Below are 16,287 nucleotides of genomic sequence, written 5' to 3'. Positions count from 1 at the left end.
CCGCCGAAGGTGCACGCGAGGTGCGCACCCGGGGCAAACCGGGCTCCGACTTCGTGCACGCCGCACCTTGGAGCACACTTCGGAGCGCTCCTTGGTGCGCACCATGGTGCCCACCAGGGCGCGCAACCCCGCCGAAGGTGCACGCGAGGTGCGCACCCGGGGCAAACCGGGCTCCGACTTCGTGCACGCCATGGTGCGCACCGCGGCGAAGGTGCGCACCCGGGGCAAACCGGGCTCCGACTTCGTGCACGCCGCACCTTGGAGCACACTTCGGAGCGCTCCTTGGTGCGCACCAGGGCGCGCAACCCAGCCGAGGTGCCCACCCCGGCGAAGGTGCACGCGAGGTGCGTACCCGGGGCAAACCGGGCTCCGACTTCGTGCACGCCGCACCTTGGAGCACACTTCGGAGCGCTCCTTGGTGCGCACCATGGTGCCCACCAGGCCGCGCAACCCAGCCAAGGTGTGCGCACCAAGGTGCACGCGAGGTGCGCACCCGGGGCAAACCGGGGTCCGACTTCGTGCACGCCGCACCTTGGAGCACACATCGGGGCGCTCCCGGGTTCGCACCGGCGTTGCGCACCGTGGTGGGCACCTCGGAGCACACCAAGGTGGGCAGCGAGGTGCGCACCTTTGATGCGATGCCTTCACTAATTTCCATAAAAGGCAAAAAAAAAACGAGATTTTAAAATTTCCGTTTTGAAAGATAGTGAGAAAAAGGGAATGCTGGTGCCATCTTGAGCCCGCCCTGGTGCGCAGCCCAGCCAAGGTGTGCGCACCAAGGTGCCCACCCTGGCGAAGGTGCGCGCCCGGGCAATTAACCCAACTTCCAACTTCGCGCGCGCCAGGGTGGGAGCGCACCCAACAACCGGGCCTGGGAAGAGCCAATGCGAGAAACCCCACCAAACGCTCTGACAAAAAAAGAGGGGGCGCTCCAGTAACCCCGCTTCGGAGCGCACCCTGGGCAAACCCAGCCAAGGTGCCCACCCCGGCCAAGGTGCAGGCGAGGTGCGCACCCGGGGCAAACCGGGCTCCGACAACGTGCACGCCGCACCTTGGAGCACACTTCGTAGCGCTCCCGGGTGCGCACCTCAGAGCACACCAAGGTGGGCAGCGAGGTGCGCACCTTTGATGCGCTGCCTTCACTAATTTCCAGAAAAGGCAAAAAAAAAAGGAGATTTTAAAATTTCCGTTTTGAAAGATAGTGAAAAAAACGGAACGCGCGTGCCATCTTGAGCCCGCCCTGGTGCGCAGCCCAGGTAAGGTGCCCACCCTGGCAAAGGTGCGCACCCGGGCAATTAACCCTACTTCCGACTTCGTGCGCGCCAGGGTGGCAACCGGGCCTCGGAAGAGCCAATGCGAGAAACCCCACCAAACGCTCCGACAAAAAAAGAGGCGGCGCTCCAATAACCCCGCTTCGGAGCGCAGCCGGGGCAAACCCAGCCAAGGTGCCCACCCCGACGAAGGTGCACGCGAGGTGCGCACCCGGGGCAAACCGGGCTCCGACAACGTGCACGCAGCACCTTGGAGCACACTTCGAAGCACTCCCGGGTGCCCACCGGCGTTGCGCACCGTGGTGGGCAGCGAGGTGCGCACCTTTGATGCGCTGCCTTCACTAATTTCCAGAAAAAGGCAAAAAAAAATGAGATTTTAAAATTTCCGTTTTGAAAGATAGTGAAAAAAAAGGAACGCGGGTGCCATCTTGAGCCCGCCCTGGTGCGCAGCCCAGGCAAGGCATGCGCACCAAGGTGCCCACCCGAGGTGCACACCCGGGGCAAACCGGGCTCCGACTTCGTGCAGGCCGCACCTTGGAGCACACTTCGGAGCGCTCCTTGGTGCGCACCATGGTGCCCACCAGGGCGCGCAACCCAGCCAAGGTCTGCACACTAAGGTGCCCACCCCGGCGAAGGTGCACGCGAGGTGCGCACCCGGGGCAAACCGGGCTCCGACTTCGTGCACGCCATGGTGCCCACCGCGGCGAAGGTGCACGCGAGGTGCGCACCCGGGGCAAACCGGGCTCCGACTTCGTGCACGCCGCACCTTGGAGCACACTTCGGAGCGCTCCTTGGTGCGCACCATGGTGCCCACCAGGGCGCGCAACCCAGCCAAGGTGTGCGCACCAAGGTGCACGCGAGGTGCGCACCCGGGGCAAACCGGGGTCCGACTTCGTGCACGCCGCACCTTGGAGCACACATCGGAGCGCTCCCAGGTTCGCACCAGCGTTGCGCACCTTTGATGCGCTGCCTTCACTAATTTCCAGAAAAGGCAAAAAAAAACGATATTTTAAAATTTCCGTTCTGAAAGATAGTGAAAAAAACGGAACGCGGGTGCCATCTTGAGCCCTTCCTGGTGCGCAGCCCAGGCAAGTTGTGCGCACCAAGGTGCCCACCCTGGCGGAGGTGCGCGCCCGGGGCAAACCGGGCTCCGACTTCGTGCACTGCATGGTGCCCACCAAGGCGCGCAACCCAGCCAAGGTGCCCACCGCAGCGAAGGTGCACGCGAGGTGCACACCCGGGGCAAACCGGGCTCCGACTTCGTGCACGCCGCACCTTGGAGCACACTTCAGAGCGCTCCTTGGTGCGCACCAGGGCGCGCAACCCAGCCGAGGTGCCCACCCCGGCGAAGGTGCACGCGAGGTGCGCACCCGGGGCAAACCGGGCTCCGACTTCGTGCACGCCATGGTGCCCACCGCGGCGAAGGTGCGCACCCGGGGCAAACCGGGCTCCGACTTCGTGCACGCCGCACCTTGGAGCACACTTCGGAGCGCTCCTTGGTGCGCACCATGGTGCCCACCAGGCCGCGCAACCCAGCCAAGGTGTGCGCACCAAGGTGCACGCGAGGTGCGCACCCGGGGCAAACCGGGGTCCGACTTCGTGCACGCCGCACCTTGGAGCACACATCGGGGCGCTCCCGGGTTCGCACCGGCGTTGCGCACCGTGGTGGGCACCTCGGAGCACACCAAGGTGGGCAGCGAGGTGCGCACCTTTGATGCGATGCCTTCACTAATTTCCATAAAAGGCAAAAAAAAAACGAGATTTTAAAATTTCCGTTTTGAAAGATAGTGAGAAAAAGGGAATGCTGGTGCCATCTTGAGCCCGCCCTGGTGCGCAGCCCAGCCAAGGTTTGCGCACCAAGGTGCCCACCCTGGCGAAGGTGCGCGCCCGGGCAATTAACCCAACTTCCAACTTCGCGCGCGCCAGGGTGGGAGCGCACCCAACAACCGGGCCTGGGAAGAGCCAATGCGAGAAACCCCACCAAACTCTCTGACAAAAAAAGAGGGGGCGCTCCAGTAACCCCGCTTCGGAGCGCACCCTGGGCAAACCCAGCCAAGGTGCCCACCCCGGCCAAGGTGCAGGCGAGGTGCGCACCCGGGGCAAACCGGGCTCCGACAACGTGCACGCCGCACCTTGGAGCACACTTCGTAGCGCTCCCGGGTGCGCACCTCAGAGCACACCAAGGTGGGCAGCGAGGTGCGCACCTTTGATGCGCTGCCTTCACTAATTTCCAGAAAAGGCAAAAAAAAAAGGAGATTTTAAAATTTCCGTTTTGAAAGATAGTGAAAAAAACGGAACGCGCGTGCCATCTTGAGCCCGCCCTGGTGCGCAGCCCAGGTAAGGTGCCACCCTGGCAAAGGTGCGCACCCGGGCAATTAACCCTACTTCCGACTTCGTGCGCGCCAGGGTGGCAACCGGGCCTCGGAAGAGCCAATGCGAGAAACCCCACCAAACGCTCCGACAAAAAAAGAGGCGGCGCTCCAATAACCCCGCTTCGGAGCGCAGCCGGGGCAAACCAAGCCAAGGTGCCCACCCCGACGAAGGTGCACGCGAGGTGCGCACCCGGGGCAAACCGGGCTCCGACAACGTGCACGCAGCACCTTGGAGCACACTTCGAAGCACTCCCGGGTGCCCACCGGCGTTGCGCACCGTGGTGGGCAGCGAGGTGCGCACCTTTGATGCGCTGCCTTCACTAATTTCCAGAAAAAGGCAAAAAAAAATGAGATTTTAAAATTTCCGTTTTGAAAGATAGTGAAAAAAAAGGAACGCGGGTGCCATCTTGAGCCCGCCCTGGTGCGCAGCCCAGGCAAGGCATGCGCACCAAGGTGCCCACCCGAGGTGCACACCCGGGGCAAACCGGGCTCCGACTTCGTGCAGGCCGCACCTTGGAGCACACTTCGGAGCGCTCCTTGGTGCGCACCATGGTGCCCACCAGGGCGCACCCGAGGCAAACCGGGCTCCGACTTCGTGCACGCCGCACCTTGGAGCACACATCGGAGCGCTCCCAGGTTCGCACCAGCGTTGCGCACCTTTGATGCGCTGCCTTCACTAATTTCCAGAAAAGGCAAAAAAAAACGATATTTTAAAATTTCCGTTCTGAAAGATAGTGAAAAAAACGGAACGCGGGTGCCATCTTGAGCCCTTCCTGATGCGCAGCCCAGGCAAGTTGTGCGCACCAAGGTGCCCACCCTGGCGGAGGTGCGCGCCCGGGGCAAACCGGGCTCCGACTTCGTGCACTGCATGGTGCCCACCAAGGCGCGCAACCCAGCCAAGGTGCCCACCGCAGCGAAGGTGCACGCGAGGTGCGCACCCGAGGTGCACACCCGGGGCAAACCGGGCTCCGACTTCGTGCACGCCGCACCTTGGAGCACACTTCAGAGCGCTCCTTGGTACGCACCAGGGCGCGCAACCCAGCCAAGGTGCTCACCCCGGCGAAGGTGCACGCGAGGTGCGCACCCGGGGCAAACCGGGCTCGGACTTCGTGCACGCCGCACCTTGGAGCACACATCGGAGCGCTCCCGGGTTCGCACCAGCATTGCGCACCTTTGATGCGCTGCCTTCACTAATTTCCAGAAAAGGCAAAAAAAAGAAAAAAATGAGATTTTAAAATTTCCGTTTTGAAAGATAGTGAAAAAAACGGAACGCGGGTGCCATCTTGAGCCCGCCCTGGTGTGCAGCCCAGGCAAGTTGTGCGCACCAAGGCACCCACCCTGGCCAAGGTGGGTCACGGGGTGGGTCCTAGGGTGGGTAACGGGGTGGGTACTAAGGTGCGTGCCAAGGTGGGTCATAGGGTGGGTGCCAAGGTGGGCACCAGGGTGGGTGTGCACCAACCCTAGCCAGGGTAGGTCACGGGGTGGTTGTCGGGGTGGGCGTCAAGGAGCCAAGGTGGGTGGCAAGTAGCCAAGTTGCGTGCCAAGGTGGGTGTCGGGGTGGGTGCCAAGGATCCAAGGTGGGTGCCAAGGAACCAAGGTGGGTGTCTGGGTGGGTGCCGAGGTGGGAGCCAGGGTGGGTCCCAAGGTGAGTGCAAAGGTGGGTGCCAGGGTCAAGGTGAGTGCCAATGTGGGTTCCAAGGTGCCAGGGTCAGGGTGAGTGCCAATGTGGGTTCAAAGGTGCTAAGTTGGGTGCGAGGTTGGGTGCGAGGGTGGGTGGGTGCCAAGGTGTGCTAGGTGGAAGCCCGGGTGGGTCGGCATCCCATGGGTGTCGAGTTGGGTGCCTGATGGGTGCTTCTTGTCAAGTTTTAGTCGTCGGGACTCATTTCGAGCCTTAGAGGTCGTTTCTTGTCCGGTTGCCCTGTCTTCGACCTGGGAACCCAATTTTGGTCCTCGGGTCCCATTTTTTTTTGTCTCGCATCCCACTTTTGGCCTGTGGCCTTTTCGGGGTCGATTCTCGTTTTGGGCATCAGAGCATGTTTCTTCTCCTAAAACCCAATATTTGTTTATTAAGTCTCGGAACACATTTTTGTTCTCGTGGACCCATCATGGGTCTTGGAACGCATTTGTGGTCCTTGGGTCCCATTTTGCATCCCGAAACTTGTGTTTTGGTGCTTGATCCCTATTTTGGGTGCCCACCTTGCACCAAGTGCGCACCCGGGGCAAACCGAGCGCCTTGGTGCACCGGGGCAAGATCGAGCGTGCACCCGAGGCGCCCCGAACATGCACCAAGGTGCACTCGGCCCACATGTGAGCGCAGGTCGTTGCGCCCGAGGTGGTGTGTGGGCACCGCGTTGCAGACGGGACACTGCACGCACACGACGCCCCCTCCAGGTGCACGCACGTAGGCCGGGCCGGGTGCACACCCGACGCCCTAGCAAGGTGCGCGCACCCGGGAAGGGCTCACACTTGGCGAACGGGGCGCACTTCGCGAGGGAGGGTGTGCACCTCGACGGGGGTGGGTGGCCGGGGTGGATTCGCACGTGGGTCGCGGTTTGCTAAGTACACACTGCGACAAGCTCATAACGGGTGCGATCATACCAGCGTTAGTGCACCGGATCCCATCAGAACTCCGCAGTTAAGCGCGCTTGGGCCGGAGTAGTACTGGGATGGGTGACCTCCCGGGAAGTCCCGGTGTTGCACCCTTTTTTAGTTTTTCGCCGGGCGTCGCAATGCTATTTGAATAAACCTTTTGCCCGTTTGCGTTCTCGTCGGGGCCGGGCCGGGCCGGGGTGCGCTGCCCGCACTACCGCGCGCGCGGGGGCGACACCGAGCGCGCACCCGAGGCGCCCCGAGCACACAGGCCACGGTGCAACCCGGGCGTTGTGCGCGCACCCCGGTGCGCCCGAGGTGCTGCGCGCGCACCCAGGTGAAATCGGTGTGCACCTCGGCCAGTGCGCGCTCGGTCGAGTCGCGCACGTTGGCCAAGGTGCACGGTGATGTTTCTTACTCTAAGGTTCCGCACCAGACGCCCGGGACAGGTGAGCGAAGCTGGGCGGGGCCGGGTGCGCGGCCGGGGCAGGTGCACGCAGCTGGAGAGAGCTTTGGAGCACACTTCGGAGCGCACCAATGATGCGCTCCATTCAAAAGTTTCCTGAAAAGGCAAAAAAAGTTGAGATTATAGAATTTCCCACTTGAGAGATTGTAAAAAAAAAAAATTTAAAATGAAGGAAACGCGGGTGCCAAGGTGTGCGCAGCCCAGCCAAGGTGTGCGCACCAAGGCGCCCACCCTGGCGAAGGTGCACGCAAGGTGCGCACCCGAGGCAAACCGGACAATTAACCCAACTTTCGACTTCGCGCGCACCTTGGAGCGCACTTCGGAGCGCTCCTTGGTGCGCACCAATCTTGGGCACCTCGGAGTGCACCATGGCGCCCACCAAGGTGCGCACCCGGGGCAAACCGAGCTCCGACTTCGTGCGCACCTTGGAGCGCACGAAAGGTGCGCACCATGGCGCCCACCAAGGTGCGCAGCCCAGCCAAGGCGTGCGCATCAAGGTGCGCACCCTGGCGAAGGTGCGCACCCGGGGCAAACCGAGCTCCGACTTCGTGCGCACCTTGGAGCGCACAAAAGGTGCGCAACCCAGCCAAGGTGTGCGCACCCCGGTCAAACCGAGCTCCGAATCGTGCGCACCAGAGGTGCACGCCATCGTGCGCACCTTGGAGCACACTTCGGAGCCCTCCTTGGTGCGCGCCGATGTTGCGCACCTCGGAGCGCACCCGGGGAAAACAATGCAATTAACCCGACTTTCGACTTCGTGGGCACCTCGGAGCGCTCTCGGGTTCGCACCTCGGAGCACACCGAGGTGCGCACCTTTGATGCGCTGCCTTCACCAATTTCCAGAAAAGGCAAGAAAACATTGAGAAGGTGTGCGCACCGAGGTGCCCACCCTGGCGAAGGTGCACGCGAGGTGCGCACCCGGGGCAAACCGGGCTCCGACTTCGTGCACGCCGCACCTTGGAGCACACTTCGGAGCGCTCCTTGGTGCGCACCAGGGCGCGCAACCCAGCCGAGGTGCCCACCCCGGCGAAGGTGCACGCGAGGTGCGCACCCGGGGCAAACCGGGCTCCGACTTCGTGCACGCCATGGTGCCCACCGCGGCGAAGGTGCACGCGAGGTGCGCACCCGGGGCAAACCGGGCTCCGACTTCGTGCACGCCGCACCTTGGAGCACACTTCGGAGCGCTCCTTGGTGCGCACCATGGTGCCCACCAGGGCGCGCAACCCCGCCGAAGGTGCACGCGAGGTGCGCACCCGGGGCAAACCGGGCTCCGACTTCGTGCACGCCGCACCTTGGAGCACACTTCGGAGCGCTCCTTGGTGCGCACCATGGTGCCCACCAGGGCGCGCAACCCCGCCGAAGGTGCACGCGAGGTGCGCACCCGGGGCAAACCGGGCTCCGACTTCGTGCACGCCATGGTGCGCACCGTGGCGAAGGTGCGCACCCGGGGCAAACCGGGCTCCGACTTCGTGCACGCCGCACCTTGGAGCACACTTCGGAGCGCTCCTTGGTGCGCACCAGGGCGCGCAACCCAGCCGAGGTGCCCACCCCGGCGAAGGTGCACGCGAGGTGCGTACCCGGGGCAAACCGGGCTCCGACTTCGTGCACGCCGCACCTTGGAGCACACTTCGGAGCGCTCCTTGGTGCGCACCATGGTGCCCACCAGGCCGCGCAACCCAGCCAAGGTGTGCGCACCAAGGTGCACGCGAGGTGCGCACCCGGGGCAAACCGGGGTCCGACTTCGTGCACGCCGCACCTTGGAGCACACATCGGGGCGCTCCCGGGTTCGCACCGGCGTTGCGCACCGTGGTGGGCACCTCGGAGCACACCAAGGTGGGCAGCGAGGTGCGCACCTTTGATGCGATGCCTTCACTAATTTCCATAAAAGGCAAAAAAAAAACGAGATTTTAAAATTTCCGTTTTGAAAGATAGTGAGAAAAAGGGAATGCTGGTGCCATCTTGAGCCCGCCCTGGTGCGCAGCCCAGCCAAGGTGTGCGCACCAAGGTGCCCACCCTGGCGAAGGTGCGCGCCCGGGCAATTAACCCAACTTCCAACTTCGCGCGCGCCAGGGTGGGAGCGCACCCAACAACCGGGCCTGGGAAGAGCCAATGCGAGAAACCCCACCAAACGCTCTGACAAAAAAAGAGGGGGCGCTCCAGTAACCCCGCTTCGGAGCGCACCCTGGGCAAACCCAGCCAAGGTGCCCACCCCGGCCAAGGTGCAGGCGAGGTGCGCACCCGGGGCAAACCGGGCTCCGACAACGTGCACGCCGCACCTTGGAGCACACTTCGTAGCGCTCCCGGGTGCGCACCTCAGAGCACACCAAGGTGGGCAGCGAGGTGCGCACCTTTGATGCGCTGCCTTCACTAATTTCCAGAAAAGGCAAAAAAAAAAGGAGATTTTAAAATTTCCGTTTTGAAAGATAGTGAAAAAAACGGAACGCGCGTGCCATCTTGAGCCCGCCCTGGTGCGCAGCCCAGGTAAGGTGCCCACCCTGGCAAAGGTGCGCACCCGGGCAATTAACCCTACTTCCGACTTCGTGCGCGCCAGGGTGGCAACCGGGCCTCGGAAGAGCCAATGCGAGAAACCCCACCAAACGCTCCGACAAAAAAAGAGGCGGCGCTCCAATAACCCCGCTTCGGAGCGCAGCCGGGGCAAACCCAGCCAAGGTGCCCACCCCGACGAAGGTGCACGCGAGGTGCGCACCCGGGGCAAACCGGGCTCCGACAACGTGCACGCAGCACCTTGGAGCACACTTCGAAGCACTCCCGGGTGCCCACCGGCGTTGCGCACCGTGGTGGGCAGCGAGGTGCGCACCTTTGATGCGCTGCCTTCACTAATTTCCAGAAAAAGGCAAAAAAAAATGAGATTTTAAAATTTCCGTTTTGAAAGATAGTGAAAAAAAAGGAACGCGGGTGCCATCTTGAGCCCGCCCTGGTGCGCAGCCCAGGCAAGGCATGCGCACCAAGGTGCCCACCCGAGGTGCACACCCGGGGCAAACCGGGCTCCGACTTCGTGCAGGCCGCACCTTGGAGCACACTTCGGAGCGCTCCTTGGTGCGCACCATGGTGCCCACCAGGGCGCGCAACCCAGCCAAGGTCTGCACACTAAGGTGCCCACCCCGGCGAAGGTGCACGCGAGGTGCGCACCCGGGGCAAACCGGGCTCCGACTTCGTGCACGCCATGGTGCCCACCGCGGCGAAGGTGCACGCGAGGTGCGCACCCGGGGCAAACCGGGCTCCGACTTCGTGCACGCCGCACCTTGGAGCACACTTCGGAGCGCTCCTTGGTGCGCACCATGGTGCCCACCAGGGCGCGCAACCCAGCCAAGGTGTGCGCACCAAGGTGCACGCGAGGTGCGCACCCGGGGCAAACCGGGGTCCGACTTCGTGCACGCCGCACCTTGGAGCACACATCGGAGCGCTCCCAGGTTCGCACCAGCGTTGCGCACCTTTGATGCGCTGCCTTCACTAATTTCCAGAAAAGGCAAAAAAAAACGATATTTTAAAATTTCCGTTCTGAAAGATAGTGAAAAAAACGGAACGCGGGTGCCATCTTGAGCCCTTCCTGGTGCGCAGCCCAGGCAAGTTGTGCGCACCAAGGTGCCCACCCTGGCGGAGGTGCGCGCCCGGGGCAAACCGGGCTCCGACTTCGTGCACTGCATGGTGCCCACCAAGGCGCGCAACCCAGCCAAGGTGCCCACCGCAGCGAAGGTGCACGCGAGGTGCACACCCGGGGCAAACCGGGCTCCGACTTCGTGCACGCCGCACCTTGGAGCACACTTCAGAGCGCTCCTTGGTGCGCACCAGGGCGCGCAACCCAGCCGAGGTGCCCACCCCGGCGAAGGTGCACGCGAGGTGCGCACCCGGGGCAAACCGGGCTCCGACTTCGTGCACGCCATGGTGCCCACCGCGGCGAAGGTGCGCACCCGGGGCAAACCGGGCTCCGACTTCGTGCACGCCGCACCTTGGAGCACACTTCGGAGCGCTCCTTGGTGCGCACCATGGTGCCCACCAGGCCGCGCAACCCAGCCAAGGTGTGCGCACCAAGGTGCACGCGAGGTGCGCACCCGGGGCAAACCGGGGTCCGACTTCGTGCACGCCGCACCTTGGAGCACACATCGGGGCGCTCCCGGGTTCGCACCGGCGTTGCGCACCGTGGTGGGCACCTCGGAGCACACCAAGGTGGGCAGCGAGGTGCGCACCTTTGATGCGATGCCTTCACTAATTTCCATAAAAGGCAAAAAAAAAACGAGATTTTAAAATTTCCGTTTTGAAAGATAGTGAGAAAAAGGGAATGCTGGTGCCATCTTGAGCCCGCCCTGGTGCGCAGCCCAGCCAAGGTTTGCGCACCAAGGTGCCCACCCTGGCGAAGGTGCGCGCCCGGGCAATTAACCCAACTTCCAACTTCGCGCGCGCCAGGGTGGGAGCGCACCCAACAACCGGGCCTGGGAAGAGCCAATGCGAGAAACCCCACCAAACTCTCTGACAAAAAAAGAGGGGGCGCTCCAGTAACCCCGCTTCGGAGCGCACCCTGGGCAAACCCAGCCAAGGTGCCCACCCCGGCCAAGGTGCAGGCGAGGTGCGCACCCGGGGCAAACCGGGCTCCGACAACGTGCACGCCGCACCTTGGAGCACACTTCGTAGCGCTCCCGGGTGCGCACCTCAGAGCACACCAAGGTGGGCAGCGAGGTGCGCACCTTTGATGCGCTGCCTTCACTAATTTCCAGAAAAGGCAAAAAAAAAAGGAGATTTTAAAATTTCCGTTTTGAAAGATAGTGAAAAAAATGGAACGCGCGTGCCATCTTGAGCCCGCCCTGGTGCGCAGCCCAGGTAAGGTGCCACCCTGGCAAAGGTGCGCACCCGGGCAATTAACCCTACTTCCGACTTCGTGCGCGCCAGGGTGGCAACCGGGCCTCGGAAGAGCCAATGCGAGAAACCCCACCAAACGCTCCGACAAAAAAAGAGGCGGCGCTCCAATAACCCCGCTTCGGAGCGCAGCCGGGGCAAACCAAGCCAAGGTGCCCACCCCGACGAAGGTGCACGCGAGGTGCGCACCCGGGGCAAACCGGGCTCCGACAACGTGCACGCAGCACCTTGGAGCACACTTCGAAGCACTCCCGGGTGCCCACCGGCGTTGCGCACCGTGGTGGGCAGCGAGGTGCGCACCTTTGATGCGCTGCCTTCACTAATTTCCAGAAAAAGGCAAAAAAAAATGAGATTTTAAAATTTCCGTTTTGAAAGATAGTGAAAAAAAAGGAACGCGGGTGCCATCTTGAGCCCGCCCTGGTGCGCAGCCCAGGCAAGGCATGCGCACCAAGGTGCCCACCCGAGGTGCACACCCGGGGCAAACCGGGCTCCGACTTCGTGCAGGCCGCACCTTGGAGCACACTTCGGAGCGCTCCTTGGTGCGCACCATGGTGCCCACCAGGGCGCACCCGAGGCAAACCGGGCTCCGACTTCGTGCACGCCGCACCTTGGAGCACACATCGGAGCGCTCCCAGGTTCGCACCAGCGTTGCGCACCTTTGATGCGCTGCCTTCACTAATTTCCAGAAAAGGCAAAAAAAAACGATATTTTAAAATTTCCGTTCTGAAAGATAGTGAAAAAAACGGAACGCGGGTGCCATCTTGAGCCCTTCCTGATGCGCAGCCCAGGCAAGTTGTGCGCACCAAGGTGCCCACCCTGGCGGAGGTGCGCGCCCGGGGCAAACCGGGCTCCGACTTCGTGCACTGCATGGTGCCCACCAAGGCGCGCAACCCAGCCAAGGTGCCCACCGCAGCGAAGGTGCACGCGAGGTGCGCACCCGAGGTGCACACCCGGGGCAAACCGGGCTCCGACTTCGTGCACGCCGCACCTTGGAGCACACTTCAGAGCGCTCCTTGGTACGCACCAGGGCGCGCAACCCAGCCAAGGTGCTCACCCCGGCGAAGGTGCACGCGAGGTGCGCACCCGGGGCAAACCGGGCTCGGACTTCGTGCACGCCGCACCTTGGAGCACACATCGGAGCGCTCCCGGGTTCGCACCAGCATTGCGCACCTTTGATGCGCTGCCTTCACTAATTTCCAGAAAAGGCAAAAAAAAGAAAAAAATGAGATTTTAAAATTTCCGTTTTGAAAGATAGTGAAAAAAACGGAACGCGGGTGCCATCTTGAGCCCGCCCTGGTGTGCAGCCCAGGCAAGTTGTGCGCACCAAGGCACCCACCCTGGCCAAGGTGGGTCACGGGGTGGGTCCTAGGGTGGGTAACGGGGTGGGTACTAAGGTGCGTGCCAAGGTGGGTCATAGGGTGGGTGCCAAGGTGGGCACCAGGGTGGGTGTGCACCAACCCTAGCCAGGGTAGGTCACGGGGTGGTTGTCGGGGTGGGCGTCAAGGAGCCAAGGTGGGTGGCAAGTAGCCAAGTTGCGTGCCAAGGTGGGTGTCGGGGTGGGTGCCAAGGATCCAAGGTGGGTGCCAAGGAACCAAGGTGGGTGTCTGGGTGGGTGCCGAGGTGGGAGCCAGGGTGGGTCCCAAGGTGAGTGCAAAGGTGGGTGCCAGGGTCAAGGTGAGTGCCAATGTGGGTTCCAAGGTGCCAGGGTCAGGGTGAGTGCCAATGTGGGTTCAAAGGTGCTAAGTTGGGTGCGAGGTTGGGTGCGAGGGTGGGTGGGTGCCAAGGTGTGCTAGGTGGAAGCCCGGGTGGGTCGGCATCCCATGGGTGTCGAGTTGGGTGCCTGATGGGTGCTTCTTGTCAAGTTTTAGTCGTCGGGACTCATTTCGAGCCTTAGAGGTCGTTTCTTGTCCGGTTGCCCTGTCTTCGACCTGGGAACCCAATTTTGGTCCTCGGGTCCCATTTTTTTTTGTCTCGCATCCCACTTTTGGCCTGTGGCCTTTTCGGGGTCGATTCTCGTTTTGGGCATCAGAGCATGTTTCTTCTCCTAAAACCCAATATTTGTTTATTAAGTCTCGGAACACATTTTTGTTCTCGTGGACCCATCATGGGTCTTGGAACGCATTTGTGGTCCTTGGGTCCCATTTTGCATCCCGAAACTTGTGTTTTGGTGCTTGATCCCTATTTTGGGTGCCCACCTTGCACCAAGTGCGCACCCGGGGCAAACCGAGCGCCTTGGTGCACCGGGGCAAGATCGAGCGTGCACCCGAGGCGCCCCGAACATGCACCAAGGTGCACTCGGCCCACATGTGAGCGCAGGTCGTTGCGCCCGAGGTGGTGTGTGGGCACCGCGTTGCAGACGGGACACTGCACGCACACGACGCCCCCTCCAGGTGCACGCACGTAGGCCGGGCCGGGTGCACACCCGACGCCCTAGCAAGGTGCGCGCACCCGGGCAGGGCTCACACTTGGCGAACGGGGCGCACTTCGCGAGGGAGGGTGTGCACCTCGACGGGGGTGGGTGGCCGGGGTGGATTCGCACGTGGGTCGCGGTTTGCTAAGTACACACTGCGACAAGCTCATAACGGGTGCGATCATACCAGCGTTAGTGCACCGGATCCCATCAGAACTCCGCAGTTAAGCGCGCTTGGGCCGGAGTAGTACTGGGATGGGTGACCTCCCGGGAAGTCCCGGTGTTGCACCCTTTTTTAGTTTTTCGCCGGGCGTCGCAATGCTATTTGAATAAACCTTTTGCCCGTTTGCGTTCTCGTCGGGGCCGGGCCGGGCCGGGGTGCGCTGCCCGCACTACCGCGCGCGCGGGGGCGACACCGAGCGCGCACCCGAGGCGCCCCGAGCACACAGGCCACGGTGCAACCCGGGCGTTGTGCGCGCACCCCGGTGCGCCCGAGGTGCTGCGCGCGCACCCAGGTGAAATCGGTGTGCACCTCGGCCAGTGCGCGCTCGGTCGAGTCGCGCACGTTGGCCAAGGTGCACGGTGATGTTTCTTACTCTAAGGTTCCGCACCAGACGCCCGGGACAGGTGAGCGAAGCTGGGCGGGGCCGGGTGCGCGGCCGGGGCAGGTGCACGCAGCTGGAGAGAGCTTTGGAGCACACTTCGGAGCGCACCAATGATGCGCTCCATTCAAAAGTTTCCTGAAAAGGCAAAAAAAGTTGAGATTATAGAATTTCCCACTTGAGAGATTGTAAAAAAAAAAAATTTAAAATGAAGGAAACGCGGGTGCCAAGGTGTGCGCAGCCCAGCCAAGGTGTGCGCACCAAGGCGCCCACCCTGGCGAAGGTGCACGCAAGGTGCGCACCCGAGGCAAACCGGACAATTAACCCAACTTTCGACTTCGCGCGCACCTTGGAGCGCACTTCGGAGCGCTCCTTGGTGCGCACCAATCTTGGGCACCTCGGAGTGCACCATGGCGCCCACCAAGGTGCGCACCCGGGGCAAACCGAGCTCCGACTTCGTGCGCACCTTGGAGCGCACGAAAGGTGCGCACCATGGCGCCCACCAAGGTGCGCAGCCCAGCCAAGGCGTGCGCATCAAGGTGCGCACCCTGGCGAAGGTGCGCACCCGGGGCAAACCGAGCTCCGACTTCGTGCGCACCTTGGAGCGCACAAAAGGTGCGCAACCCAGCCAAGGTGTGCGCACCCCGGTCAAACCGAGCTCCGAATCGTGCGCACCAGAGGTGCACGCCATCGTGCGCACCTTGGAGCACACTTCGGAGCCCTCCTTGGTGCGCGCCGATGTTGCGCACCTCGGAGCGCACCCGGGGAAAACAATGCAATTAACCCGACTTTCGACTTCGTGGGCACCTCGGAGCGCTCTCGGGTTCGCACCTCGGAGCACACCGAGGTGCGCACCTTTGATGCGCTGCCTTCACCAATTTCCAGAAAAGGCAAGAAAACATTGAGAAGGTGTGCGCACCGAGGTGCCCACCCTGGCGAAGGTGCACGCGAGGTGCGCACCCGGGGCAAACCGGGCTCCGACTTCGTGCACGCCGCACCTTGGAGCACACTTCGGAGCGCTCCTTGGTGCGCACCAGGGCGCGCAACCCAGCCGAGGTGCCCACCCCGGCGAAGGTGCACGCGAGGTGCGCACCCGGGGCAAACCGGGCTCCGACTTCGTGCACGCCATGGTGCCCACCGCGGCGAAGGTGCACGCGAGGTGCGCACCCGGGGCAAACCGGGCTCCGACTTCGTGCACGCCGCACCTTGGAGCACACTTCGGAGCGCTCCTTGGTGCGCACCATGGTGCCCACCAGGGCGCGCAACCCCGCCGAAGGTGCACGCGAGGTGCGCACCCGGGGCAAACCGGGCTCCGACTTCGTGCACGCCGCACCTTGGAGCACACTTCGGAGCGCTCCTTGGTGCGCACCATGGTGCCCACCAGGGCGCGCAACCCCGCCGAAGGTGCACGCGAGGTGCGCACCCGGGGCAAACCGGGCTCCGACTTCGTGCACGCCATGGTGCGCACCGCGGCGAAGGTGCGCACCCGGGGCAAACCGGGCTCCGACTTCGTGCACGCCGCACCTTGGAGCACACTTCGGAGCGCTCCTTGGTGCGCACCAGGGCGCGCAACCCAGCCGAGGTGCCCACCCCGGCGAAGGTGCACGCGAGGTGCGTACCCGGGGCAAACCGGGCTCCGACTTCGTGCACGCCGCACCTTGGAGCACACTTCGGAGCGCTCCTTGGTGCGCACCATGGTGCCCACCAG

The 16,287-nt window shown here is 63.1% G+C and overlaps 2 non-coding genes across 2 annotated transcripts; both read left to right on the top strand.

Annotated features, from left to right (window-relative positions):
• The first annotated feature begins 6,227 nt into the window (after positions 1 to 6,227).
• On the top strand, positions 6,228 to 6,346 carry LOC131868857 (5S ribosomal RNA). Its single transcript, XR_009367277.1, has one exon. It is a non-coding gene; the product is annotated as a 5S ribosomal RNA (ribosomal RNA).
• A 7,804-nt stretch (positions 6,347 to 14,150) lies between these two features.
• LOC131868856 (5S ribosomal RNA) lies at positions 14,151 to 14,269 on the top strand. The gene has a single exon (XR_009367276.1). It is a non-coding gene; the product is annotated as a 5S ribosomal RNA (ribosomal RNA).
• The last annotated feature ends 2,018 nt before the right edge of the window (positions 14,270 to 16,287 follow it).

This window comes from Cryptomeria japonica, unplaced genomic scaffold (genome assembly GCF_030272615.1).
Source record: "Cryptomeria japonica unplaced genomic scaffold, Sugi_1.0 HiC_scaffold_222, whole genome shotgun sequence".
NCBI classification, from domain to species: domain Eukaryota; kingdom Viridiplantae; phylum Streptophyta; class Pinopsida; order Cupressales; family Cupressaceae; genus Cryptomeria; species Cryptomeria japonica.
Note: the sequence above shows the minus strand (reverse complement) of the source record. Positions and strands in the feature narration are given on the sequence as shown.